We start from the raw sequence: 13,565 nt of genomic DNA, 5'->3' as shown, positions 1-13,565 counted from the left end.
CAAAGTTATAATGGTTTTGGATTTTTCTTTAGTTTTAATTTCATTGTGATTTTTCGTTTTCAAATTCAGTTAGTTTTAATGAGTTTTTAGAGTGAGTTTGCTAGTTTTAATTTGTTTTTATTTTTTGGGGAAAATGCTTAGTTTCAGTTTAGTTTTTATTAGTTTTAGTGTTTTTGTAATGGGGCATTTGTTGGGTGCCAGATTCAATAAGGTCACAATAAATGTTTCCTTTATTTCCGTTGTCTGATCCATCTCAGCCCCAGTAAGTTTATTAAGTCATAAAACCAGATAGATTATATAGATTTCATATCAACCAAAAAGGTTTACGTATGAAAAAAGTTGACAAAGAGGAAAACGAAGGACATTTTCACTATAATTTTAGTTCACAAAATACAGTTTCAGTTAGATCATTTTTTTTAAAAAACCTAATTTTTATTTTTTTTACATTAAACGAAAATTAAATGACCAAAAGACACAAAATGACCAAAAAAGACATAAAATAATTTTTAAAAAAGACTCAAAATGACTGAAAAAAAAGACAAAATTATTTAAATGTTCTGGTTTTAGTAATTTTGTTTTTTTTTGTTAACTATAATAACCTTTATTGTTACTTGATTGTTGAAGTATTACTGTCAAAAACATGGGCTGACATGCAGCTTTCTGCACCACTGTAATGCTGCATTCATCCACTAGGGGGCACTGCATGAGTAGTCTACATAAAGAGGAGGGTTACAGTTTTTTAAAGCAGAGATGGGCAACTTAAATGCTGGCCACATATAGGAACGTGCACTTAACCAGATATGATGAAACTGCAATTTTAAATATGTTTACAGTGCAGTAACTTAACATATTTCATGCTCAAATGCATGTAGAACAGTATAAATAGGAATACAAAAGGTTTGAAGCAAATAAAAAATAACCACTTACTGTGATTTCTTTTTTTCCAGTGCAAGAACAGCAGACCAACATTAATAGCAAGAAGTAATTTTGTGCATTTTTACACTGCACTTTTAAGATTTCATGCTCAAATACATGTAGTTGTACTGAGGGCCACTTCAAGTGAGGGTGCAGGCCGTATGTGGCCCCCGGGCCTCCAGTTGCCCATCCCTGGTTTAGTGAATGCTGGATAGGTGGAAGTGACAATAATGACCTCACAGTAGAAAAGAAAACACATTTTAAAGAGTAAATGTGTTAACATTTAAGCAAATGACTGCATTTATGAAAGAAAATGGTTGTTTCTGAAATGCTTAAGGAATTAAATCAGGGGTCTCAAACCCACGGCCCATGGGCCAAACGTGGCCCTCGTGACGATATTTTGTGGCCCCCACCTTGATATGAAAGTTTAATGTGAGTTTTGTGTGTGGAAGGTCCTTTTAATTACTTTTTTTGTCCATTTTGTGTCTTTTTTGGTCATTTTGTGTCTTTTTTTGGTCATTTTGTGTCTTTTTTTAGTAATTTTGTGTCTTTTTTTGGTCATTTTGATACTGCCTCCTGCGGCCCCCAGGTAATTTGAGTTTGAGACCCCTGAGTTAAATGGAGCTTGTGGTCAGTTGCATTTTTTTTTGCAGTTGAGCAGAAAAAGCATCCCGTGTCACTCAGAGAAAAACTGACTCACTCTGAAAACTCTGAACACAGTGACTCATCGCAGTGGATGCAGAGACGTGGGAAGAGAATTAATGAGAAATTCTTTGCACCCACTATCGAGAGAGAGAGCTTTTTAACCTCGCAATCTCCAGAATAAGGCGTATAGATTCTGCTCCAAATGGTGGCGGCGGTGGTGGCGGTGTGCTCCTGTTGCCCACCGTAGAGGAACATCTGGCGCTCATCTGGAGCTCATCAGGGACCGGCTGCTCCTGGAACCTCCATGGGAACATACTATTTTTAAAATCGGTGTTGAATAAAAGTCATTAAGGGCAGATTCCCTCTTGGACAAGGAGAAAATAAATGAAACTAGACAAGCAAAGGTCAGTTGAAATAACTGAATAATCACAAGAGTTTAAAAATGAATGTACTGTGTTGTAAAATCCTGCAAACACAAGTGAATATTTTACTTTTCCCCCTGGGGGAACTCTAGAATATTCAGTAATGTCAGTGATGATGGCTGCTGCTTGCACTGCACTTGCACCAGTTTGACTCATTGCACAGTAACATAGGAGGAATGTATGAGAAGTTAGAGGAACTGTTGGGAGTGTTGAGAACTAAAATATTTTGGAGCTCAGGGGTCAAACGCACAACAAAATGTCAGAGTTAAAATTAGAAAGAGAGAATAGAAAGAGTGCATTTATCTTGTTTGGACTTAACCTAGCTCCTAGTCTCTGGTAATGTATTTCTGATTTAAGATTTTAATTGTTGTGCTTAAAGGCTGCTTAGTGTTCTTCTACTTAAGGTTGTTATTGTCTCTGCCTAAGTTAGTGTCTCTGCTGCTGGGCTTTCTGCTTTATTTGCTTGGTTTAAGTTTAAAGTTAAGGTCAGTTTTCAGAGCTCTACTTTATCTGTTGATTGGCTATTTAGAGGCTTTTGTCTTCAAGTATCTGGGAGTGGCCTCCCCACTTAAAAACTGTGAAATTTAGCTGGATTCTTTTAGTGCATTTATCTTGTTTGGACTTAACCTAGCTCCTAGTCTCTGGTAATGTATTGTTGATTTAAGATTGGGAAAAAAAATTTCAAACCAGCAGTTGGGGCTGCTGGTGGCTTGGCCCCTTGCACCATCTTTGTACCTCCTGCCCTGACCATGACAACGTACTCAATCCCAGTTCGAGTTTCAACTAGAAGATTCTTCAGACCTCGCACAACCTGTCGCACTTATCACAACCTTGTGCACCCTGCTCGCTCCAAGCACACTCAGTGCCTCGTCAAGGGTGGACTCTGGAACTGTCAGTCTGCATGTCGCAAGTCTGAGTTCATCTCTGGCTTTGCTGCTCAGCAATCACTGGACTTCCTTGCCCTCACTGAGACATGGTTAACACCAACCAACTCCTCCACTCCTGCAGCTCTTTCTGCTGCCTTCTCCTTCTCCCACACTCCTAGACACACTGGTAGGGGTGGAGGAACAGGTCTTCTTATCAACCGTAACTGGAAGTTCTCCCTCCATCCACTCCCACAGTTCTCTCCACGGTTCTTTGAATTCCACGCTGTCTCCATAACCTCTCCCTCACCAATAACCATTGTTGTTCTCTACCGCCCACCTGGTCCCCTTGGAGAATTTCTGGAGGAGCTTGACGTCCTACTGTCAAACTTCCCTGAAGATGGTCCACCACTTGTCCTTCTCGGGGACTTCAACATCCAGCCCGAGAAGTCAGCTGACCTACTACTTCTACTCTCCTCCTTCGCTCTTTTGCTCACTCCATCACCCCCTACTCACAAAGCTGGCAACCTCCTCGATCTCATTTTCACCAGGAGTTGCTCGACTACCAATCTCTCTGTAACCCCACTTCACATCTCTGACCATTTCTTTGTCAAGTTCTCCCTCCCACTCTCCCGATCGGACTGTCTGCCCTCACCGACAGATACTGCACTGGTCCGCCGCAACATTCGCTCTCTCTCTCCTCCTGCTCTGGCCTCAACTGTTCTCTCATCCCTCCCTTCATCGGACTCTTTCTCACTTCTGCAGCCCAACTCTGCAACCGACACTCTCCTTGCCACCCTCTCCTCCTCTCTTGACTCACTCTGTCCTCTCACTCCTCGGAAAGTGCGCAAGTCCTCCCCTGCCCCGTGGCTGTGGGACTCTGTGCGTGCCACCAGAGCTCCCCTACGGGCAGCAGAACGGAAGTGGCAGAAAACTAAACACCCTGAGGACCTACGCAACTACCAATCTCTTCTTGCTGCCTTCTCATCTTTAATCTCAGCTGAAAAAAGCTCTTTCTATCAGACCAAAATCCAATCCTCATTCTCCAATCCCAAGAAGCTCTACTCCATATTTACAAACCTCCTGGTCCCTCCAACTCCCCCTCCTACCTCCTCCCTCCTACCAACCCACTTTGTCAACCATTTCCTGAAAAAGATTGAGGACATACGCTCGTCATTTACCCATCCAGTCTCACAACCTGCCTCTCCTCCCTCCCCATCAGTGTCTTCCTCCCTCTCAGCATTCACTCCACTGTCTCCTCCTCAAGTGCTCAGCCTGGTAACCTCTGCCCGTCCTACCACTTGTCAGCTGGATCCTATTCCCTCCCACCTGTTTCAGTCTATTGCTCCGGATCTCCTCCCGTTCCTCTCCCATCTTGTCAACACTTCCTTGACTACTGGCTGCTTTCCTAACTCTCTGAAGGAAGCAAGGGTGAATCCTCTCCTAAAGAAATCCACCCTCGACCCATCCTTAGTGGACAATTACAGACCCGTCTCTCTCCTGCCGTTCCTCTCCAAAACTCTGGAACGGGCTATCTTCAATCAGCTGTCCTCCTATCTGCATGTGAACAACCTCCTTGACCCTCACCAGTCTGGTTTCAAGAAGGGCCACTCAACAGAGACCGCCCTTCTCGCTGTGACTGAACAGCTTCACAAGGCGAAGGCGGCCTCTCTCTCATCTGTTGTGGTTCTACTGGACCTTTCTGCAGCTTTTGACACTGTGGATCACCAGATCCTCATCTCCACCCTTCACCTCCTGGGAGTATCTGGCTCCGCCCTCTCTCTGCTCAAATCCTACCTCAAGGACCGCACCTTCCGTGTAACTTGGAGGGGTTCTGTTTCAGAACCCTGTCTACTCACCACAGGGGTCCCTCAAGGCTCGGTCCTTGGTCCGCTCCTCTTCTCGATTTACACCAACTCTCTTGGCTCCCTCATCCACTCTCATGGCTTCTCCTATCATAGCTATGCCGACGACACCCAGCTAATCTTCTCATTTCCCCAGTCTGAAACACGTGCAGCAGCACGTATCTCTGCATGTCTGGCCGACATCTCCCAGTGGATGTCCTCGCACCACCTCAAACTCAACCTGGGAAAGACTGAGCTACTTTACCTCCCAGGGAAGGGCTCTCCCACCACTGACTTCCACATCACTGTCCAGGACACAGTGGTTGCCTCCACAGAAACCGCCAAAAACCTTGGCGTAACTCTTGACAACCAACTGTCCCTCTCAACAAACATCACCGCCACTACCAGATCTTGCAGATTCCTGCTGCATAACATCAGGAGAATCCGCCCGTTTCTCACCCAGAAGGCAGCTCAGGTCCTGGTCCAGGCACTGGTCATCTCACGCCTGGACTACTGCAACTCCCTCATGGCAGGTCTGCCTGCCAAAGCCATCCGACCTCTACAACTCATCCAGAATGCAGCTGCTCGATTGGTCTTCAATCTTCCCAAATTTTCACACACAACACCCCTCCTCCGCTCCCTCCACTGGCTACCAGTGGCTGCGCGGATACGCTTCAAGACTCTAGCTCTGGCGTACTCTGCTGCTAACGGTTCAGGTCCTACTTACATCCAAGACCTTGTCAAACTCTACACTCCTGCCCGTCCTCTCCGCTCTGCATCAGCCAAACAGCTGGCGACTCCCACCCTGCGTGGGTCAACTCGCCTCAAAACCACTTCCAGACTCTTCTCTGTCTTGGCTCCCAAATGGTGGAACGAGCTCCCCACCGACATCAGGACCTCAGACAGCCTGTACATCTTCCGCCGCAGGCTGAAGACCTATCTCTTCCAACAATACCTCGGTTAAGTCATGGTCACCTAACAGATATATATTTAATTAAAAAAAAAAAAAAAAAAAAAAAAAAAAAAAATTCTTATTCTTTTCTCTTCTTTTCTTCTTTAACATATAGCACTCCTGTAGCAATGACAGTTAGCTCTTAAACTTATGTACTTACTTGATTCCTGTGGTCTATGTCTAGTACCTTCAGGTTGAATGCACTTATTGTAAGTCGCTTTGGACAAAAGCGTCTGCTAAATGACATGTAATGTAATAATGAGAGAATAAAGGAGCTGAGCTGACAAAGAGCAATGGCCTCTGTCAAAGACCGGAGCAGAAACTAATTATATTCATGACCTCATGGGAAATGTCAATAAATCTGCCGCATATTAAGAAAGATTTTTTTATATCTGGGGCGTTCTACTCCGGGGGATCATAATCATATTGGTTGTGCAATTTGAGACTTAAAAAAAAGTTTCAAACCATAGATTCAAGGAATGAACCTCCTTAGGGCTTACAACATACTATTCACTAACTAGAAAATTTCCTTTGGGGAAATTCTGAAAGGGCCACGGGGGCTACTGCCGGTGTGTGTACACTATGATGAGATTCTTCAGAGATTTCAAACAATTAATACTAGTAATGTTATGATACTATATAATATACAAGGAGCACACCTACAACAAGCATTCCTTTTCAAGTAAAGTGTGTGTGTGTGTGTGTGTGTGTGTGTGTGTGTGTGTGTGTGTGTGTGTGTAACATGTGTATCTGGAGGAGTGTGCGCGCCTACGTGCGCATTTGTGTGTGTGTGTGTGTGTGTGTGTGTGACGAAAATCGTATCGCAAGTTACCTGTGTGTGTGTGTGCGTGCGTGTGTGCGTGTGTGTTTGAAGCATGTGTATCTGGAGGAGTGTGCGCGCTTACGCGCATGTGCGTGTATCTGTAACTGGAATCACATCAAAGATCAAAGGCAATCAGAGCAATCAACAGAATTAACTGGCACCAACTGCCAATGTCCCGGAACAGTGACAGCAGCCAGAGGTGGACAGAATAGAATTTTTGGCCTCGAACAGAAAGCATTTTTGGCAAAACCATAATACCTATCATTGATCCGACTTCACTTTGACCGTCCTGAGTTCTTCCTGAACAAAAAAATATAAAAAATTATGAACCTGAAAACGATATTCTACAAGTATTTGTAAAAGCTTATAAAGATGAACCTTTTAAGAAGACAATTTCAAAATTATACACCAGTCTTCAATCTCTTAAGAAGATGTATCTAATGTAAAATCAAGATGGGAAACTGAAGGCAACATCATCATCTCACAGGAGAACTGGAAGGACATCAAACAACAAATGGAAAACAACAAATTCTCACTTTGGAGAAAATATTAATGGAAAAATCTCATTCGCTATTGCTGTACTCCATTTCAAAAGAGATCATATTCCAATCAGACAGAATGTTGGTTTTCCAATCCCCCTTTTGTACACTTTTACTTTTCCCTTGATATTTTCTGTATTTGTCTATAGGTCTTCATGTTGATTGTTTGTTCATTTACATGTAAAATCAAAAACCAATAAAAAGTAAATGACCCAAAAAAAAAAGTTTCAAACTTGGCCATGATAATAAAATGTGATTAATTAAAGCGGTGGTTAAATGTAGCCACACATGTAATTATCTATCAAGGCTGGTTTGTGGAAGAACCACAGAAGAGAGTCGTACTATGTTCATCTTTGTGGAAATCTTTCCCACGCTGTGTTGTGGTTCAGATTTACAGCGTTCCATAACGGGATTTCCCTCATGATGATGTTCACTTCATTTCATTGATGTATTGTTTCATAACTATAGTTCAGGGGTCTCAAACTCAAATTACATGGGGGCCGCTGGAGACAGAATCAAAATGACCAAAAGGACACAAAATTACTAAAAATAAAATGACACAAAATTACAAAAAAGACACAAAATCACTGAAAAAACACTAAATTACTTAAGACAAAATTATTAAAAAGACACAAAATTACCCAAAAATAGACACAATGACCAAAAAAAGACACAAAATGACAGAAAAAAAATAAATTACATTAAAAAGAAACAAAATGACCAAAAAGACACAGAATTACCAAAAAAGACAAAATTATTTTAAAAAAGACATAAAATGACAAAAAAGACACAAAATTATTAAAAAGACACAAAATTACCCAAAAAAGGCACAGAATTACCAAAAAAGACACAAATTAAAAAGAGACAAAATTACCAAAAAAAAGACACAAATTACCCAAAAAGTAATTAAAGGGACCTTCCACACACAACACATAAAGTGCCTTTCATATAAAACTCACATTAAACTTTCATATCAAGGTGAGGGCCACAAAATATCGTCACGAGGGCCACAATTGGCCCGCGGGCCGCGAGTTTGAGCCCCATGCTTTAGTTAGAACGTGGCTAAGATATGTTGCATATCATTACATGTGATTGCATCCTATAAAAATGAAAAAGACCCTATTCAAAATATTGAATGGTGGGTCTATTAAAACATATTTTGGCTCCATGTGGTTTGACGAGAGGTTTAAACAAACATAATTACACAGCTCCTTCAAAGAGTCCACGCCATCAACGCCACTGATTTCTGAAAGGCCGTGACCACATGAGAGGCTTCCCCTAAACCTCAACAGAGACGACTCCAGTGTGGCTCCGTCTGAAAACATAGCGGGGCCCAATGCAAACCTGCAGCCGTCCGCTCCTCCAGCACAGTCCGGACTGTGAAGACGACTCAGCGGAAGCTATTGGCATCTCAAACCGGAGCGTTCCTAAGTTTCTGGCCAGCAGAAAGAATGTGGCCACATGCCATAAACTGATGAGTAGTTAGTATATTTTCCACTTTGTATGGCTTTAATCATACGCCAAGAATTCATACTTTCACATCTTGCAAACCACCAAACCACTAAAGATTGACTTGTGATAATGTCCAGTACAAACATTCACCCAGTGTAAGACATCAATGTTCTGCAAGTCTTTATTGGCAGACATGGAACACATTTATTATGTGAAAGTAGAGTTGATATTGGCCACCTAAAGCACCAAAGTCAGAACAGCAGAGTGACGATAATACATTCCCCCAAAAACCACACAGAGCTGACACCAGGTATTATCTAGACCCCGTGTGTGGCCCATACGTAAATAATGATATTTTGAAAAATACGAAATCTGAGGTCAGTCTGACTAACGGACAGAGAGATATGAACTAGACACACACACACACACACACACACACACACACACACACACACACACACGTCACAAATTTGGTACAAGTGTATGATATAAACTCTGAATTTGACATGAAGACATTAGGCATTAGATGAAAAGTTAATGAAGGCCCCAAAATGCAAAGAAAGTAATCCAATTATTGTGAAAAAATGTCACTTAGAGAAACACATTTTAATAAAGGGGATCACCCCTGTAACATGTAACGGGAAGACGACTTTTCTGACTGTTTCTGATAATTTTGTGTTGAAATCATGTAATAAAATATAATTATTTAGGCCCTACAGTTCTTAAAACATCAGCTGTGCCAACTTTTTTTGGATTAGCAGCTTCTGATATCACACACACACACACACACACACACACACACACAGCTTTTATAGATAGATTTTCCACTTTGTATGGCTTTAATGATACGCCAAGAATTCAAATCACCAAACCACTAAAGATTGACTTGTGATAATGTCCAGTACAAACATTCACCCAGTGTAAGACATCAATGTTCTGTAAGTCTTTATTGGCAGACATGGAACACATTTATTATGTGAATGCAGAAAAAAACACACAGAGCCTGACACCAGGTATTATCTAGACCCCATGTGTGGCCCATTTTCCTACAAGAAAACAATGAGAATATACGAGTGAGAAGCACTTGCAGCACATAGACAATCCAGCAAACTAAGATGACTCTTCTGATAATAAAATGTGATGCAGCAGAGCAGCAGATTAGCATCAGTTCAGTGTAACTAGCAGCAGCAGCACAGAAGAAGAAGAAAGCTCTGACATAAATCCAGCTGTAACTTTTCCCAAACTATGCCGAATATGAAGTGTCGGAAGAAAATGTGCAGGACAGCAGTCATGTTTACATGCCAGAAGCCCCTTGAAAAACAATGTCAACATAATAATACGGAAACAAGCCGCAAAAGCAATTAAGCCGCTATAAAAAGCATCAAAGCGTCTTAATGTACATGCCAAGCAAACCGAGAGGGAAAATCAACTCAACAGGGAAGAAATTCACAGTTATTCACAACAACTACCAATGCAAACATCCTGCACATAATCATCAACAGCATTAGAGCAAAAAAATTGGCAGCCAGCATATGTCGAAAGCATCAGAGGAGAAATTAATAAGCAGCACTTTGTAGCAGCGTGAGAGCAGAAATCAGCAACATGCACAGCAAAATCAAGCCAGCAGAAGAGAAACAGCAGAAGAGCAGAGATTAGCAGCAGCACACACAGAAATAACAGCATCAGCAGACAATAGCAGCAGGAATGAGCAGCCAAAGAGACAGCAGGTCAACAGACTAAACTTTATAGCCTCGCTAGATATATATATATATATATATATATATATATGCTGCTAAATGTAAATATCAGAGAGGTAACATCACAATATCAATGTGCATTTTGATGTATTTTCAAAATTTACCATGCTTACTTTCTTAGATTAGTATGCATGTTTGCATGCTTACACTGCAAAAAAGGTGTGTCTAAAAAATAAATAAAAACACTAAATCTGAGGGAAATGATCTTGCTGCATGGACAGATAATTTCACTTGACAAGATTTCTTAAATTAAGATTAACAAAAAAATTAATAAAGGGGATCACCAAAGTTATTGGGATTCACTGTCTAAAATAGATGAGTGTCTGAAAAATATGACATTTCACCCAAAATCACAAACTACTGGTGTCACTAGAGGAAAGTATCTGGAGTTATTATGATGCATGGTCCTCTTGGAACCAGGAATTTATGTGTCAGTCATACAATATGTGGTGCAAGACCTGCTGATGGTGATGGATGATAAGTCATGAAAATGTTTCCTCTGGGATCTTTGCATATCTGAAGAAACTTTCATAGCAATCCATCAAAAACACTTTGAAATATTTCAGTCTAAGAGCACTGAGCATCCCTGTTTAGAGCTACCTGCTAGCATACCTGCTTGCGTGTACAGCTGACATGACTCGCGTTTTATTTTACCTCATTTTAATCCACTAAACCGTCACTTGAGTAGCAATGTTAGACATTTTCCCGATGAATCTGTCCGGGGAATACTCCAGGTGCAGCAGTAGAAGCTGCCATAGAGTGAGCAGGTGTTGCAAGTTAAATGGACACAAAAGGTGCGCGTGATATACTTGACGTCACAGCTGGTGTTGTGTCGATTTATGCTGCCTTGCTGAAAAATGTTTCCGTCAGTATTCTGTCTCAGAGCCGGCTCAAGGCATAAGCGAACTAAGCGACTGTTTATGGCCCCGTGGCCACTAGGGGGCCCCCAAGAGCAATTAACAAAAAAATATGTATATATTTTGTTTAATATTTTGCATGTATGAGTGATGCTTTCTATATGATCAAAGATACATTATTGTACAAAAACACAATTTTATTTCAACAGAGTGCTGCTGCTGCTGCAGGCCTAGTGACTCTTACTCAGGCGGTAACCTCCTGGTCTGAGCATGGAGGACAACCAGGAAGTGCCTTAAGCCTGCAATCCACCGAAAATTCCAGCAGGGGGCGCTAAGTTTGGCTGCAAAAAAAATCTGCCCATTCATTTCAGTGCAAAATTTGAAAACTTCTGACTTGATTTTTTACCTCAGAAAAAAATTTCAGGACAACACTATGGTCTCAATCTCTAGTAAAAAATCTTCTTCAAGACAATCTGATGTTAATAGTGTAAATAATGGCCCCATTTAGAAGAAAATAGAAGATAAAGAATCGTATGATTTGGGGCGGGGCTACCTTTGATTGACAGGTCACTAACAAGACGAGCCGTCATCAGGAGAGAAGCAGAACAATGCGTATCCACGGCAACGTGTCAATAAAGTTATATATAACGTTATATAGATATCAAAAAGGACGTTTAGTGGTTTGGTCTCATAACTTTGACCCTTTCACTGTATTTTTCACTTAATGACAGTTTATTTGAACGATTTGTTCAGTAAAAATGTCTTGTTCAGCGTTTGGTTGGACTAACAGACACTCCAAGGAGTCGCTGCTCAGTTTTCTGAGGTCAGTAACGAACATTTTGTTTATGTTTTTTGCTAGCCAAAACAAACATCCAGTTAATGCTCCAGCTAATGCTAACATGAATTAGCAGCAGCTTCTCAAAGTCAGGTTGAGGTGTAGAGAGGCTGTAGTCAGTGATCAGATCCCTCTCCTCCTCCACAGTCCAAATATGGTCTGCTTCCTGTATCGGAAACAAGAAGGCGACGAGTATAACGCTGAACTCGATGCTTCCAACGGGCCACAAACCAACGGGTGACGTCATGAAGAAATCATGCTCCTGCCCTCTCATGTCCTCCAGAGGGTTAAAAAAGGAAAGGAAATGACTTTCATTCTAGCTTTCCTCTTTCTTTCTCTTATCAGAGCATTTTTTCACAGCCTTAATGTCTGACTCAACCAGAGCCTTGTAAAAACAATTACTGTCATCTTGGAGTTCCCAGAATTTTTTTTATTAGAAAAGTGTATTTCTAACCTTTTAAAGGCACATAAGGGAGACATTAAGCAGAAACAACAAATGACAAAGAATGACCTTTCCATTATTAATATTATTAGCAGATTTTATCCTTCCCTCTCTTTATCTTGATTATAAACCCACAGCCTAAAGGTATAAAGACAATGAGCTCTGCTGTATATTTGTGAGCATTACTAAGAAAGTCAACAGAAATGATTTCAGCTTAATACTTTAATTCTGTCATTTCCTTTGGTGGAATTATCCCTGAAAACACAGACATGGATTTAATGTACTCATGAATGAAAGATTTTAATTACTGTGTAATCTGAATCCCCAGAATTGACTGATATGTTCTTGTTCAAACAATGTAATTTTCTTTAACAGAACTCCTGAGAGTGTTTTATTTCCCCCACAAACTCATAATCTTCATTGCAACATACAGTACATATATGCATCCATTTTTCACTTATTACATATACACTACAGGCCAAAAGTTTGGAAGTTTGGATCAAATTTGTAGAAAAAAAGATCATCATTGATATACTTTGCAACAAAATAAACGTGATTATTTTATAAAGAGTCACTTATTAGAACACATTTTTAGGTAACACTTTACAATAACCATCATTTATAAATGGTTAACAGATTTATTAATGTTTAATCATCATTTATAAACCATATATAGGCCATTTAGAATGGTAAATACATAATTTATTAATGTTTAATTAACTAAATCATATATAAATGGCAAATAGATGGTATATTAATGTAAGTTTATAGTTACTTTACCATTAACAAACTAATAGTTTATTAATAGTTTTAGTTGCACTCATTATAACATTTTTAACACCATATTAAGTATGTTAATGATTTTGAAATCATTCATATACCTTCATGAAATTGATTGAAAACATTTACCGATTATATATGTATATAGCAATTTGTAAATGGTTAATAATTGGTTTATAAACCATCTATAAACATTACTTAGTTGTTATTGTAAAGTGTTACTCATTTTTACTATAATTATCAGGTCTTTTGTTTTTTATTGCTTAGATTTTGTGTATCCTTCTTTCCTTAATGTGGAAATTAGTACTCTTGTTTCTTTTGTCAGATATAATAACACAGTTGAGTTGGGATTTTTGTATCCAATCTTTTAAAAGTCAGAGAGTGACAAATGCAAACTGTGATTTGTTTTTAATTTTTGCACTGAAGTTGTGACTCTTGC

Source organism: Centropristis striata, chromosome 8 (assembly GCF_030273125.1).
Source record: "Centropristis striata isolate RG_2023a ecotype Rhode Island chromosome 8, C.striata_1.0, whole genome shotgun sequence".
In the NCBI taxonomy this organism is placed as follows: domain Eukaryota; kingdom Metazoa; phylum Chordata; class Actinopteri; order Perciformes; family Serranidae; genus Centropristis; species Centropristis striata.
The sequence above is the reverse complement of the archived record's forward strand: the minus strand, read 5'-3'. Positions refer to the sequence as shown.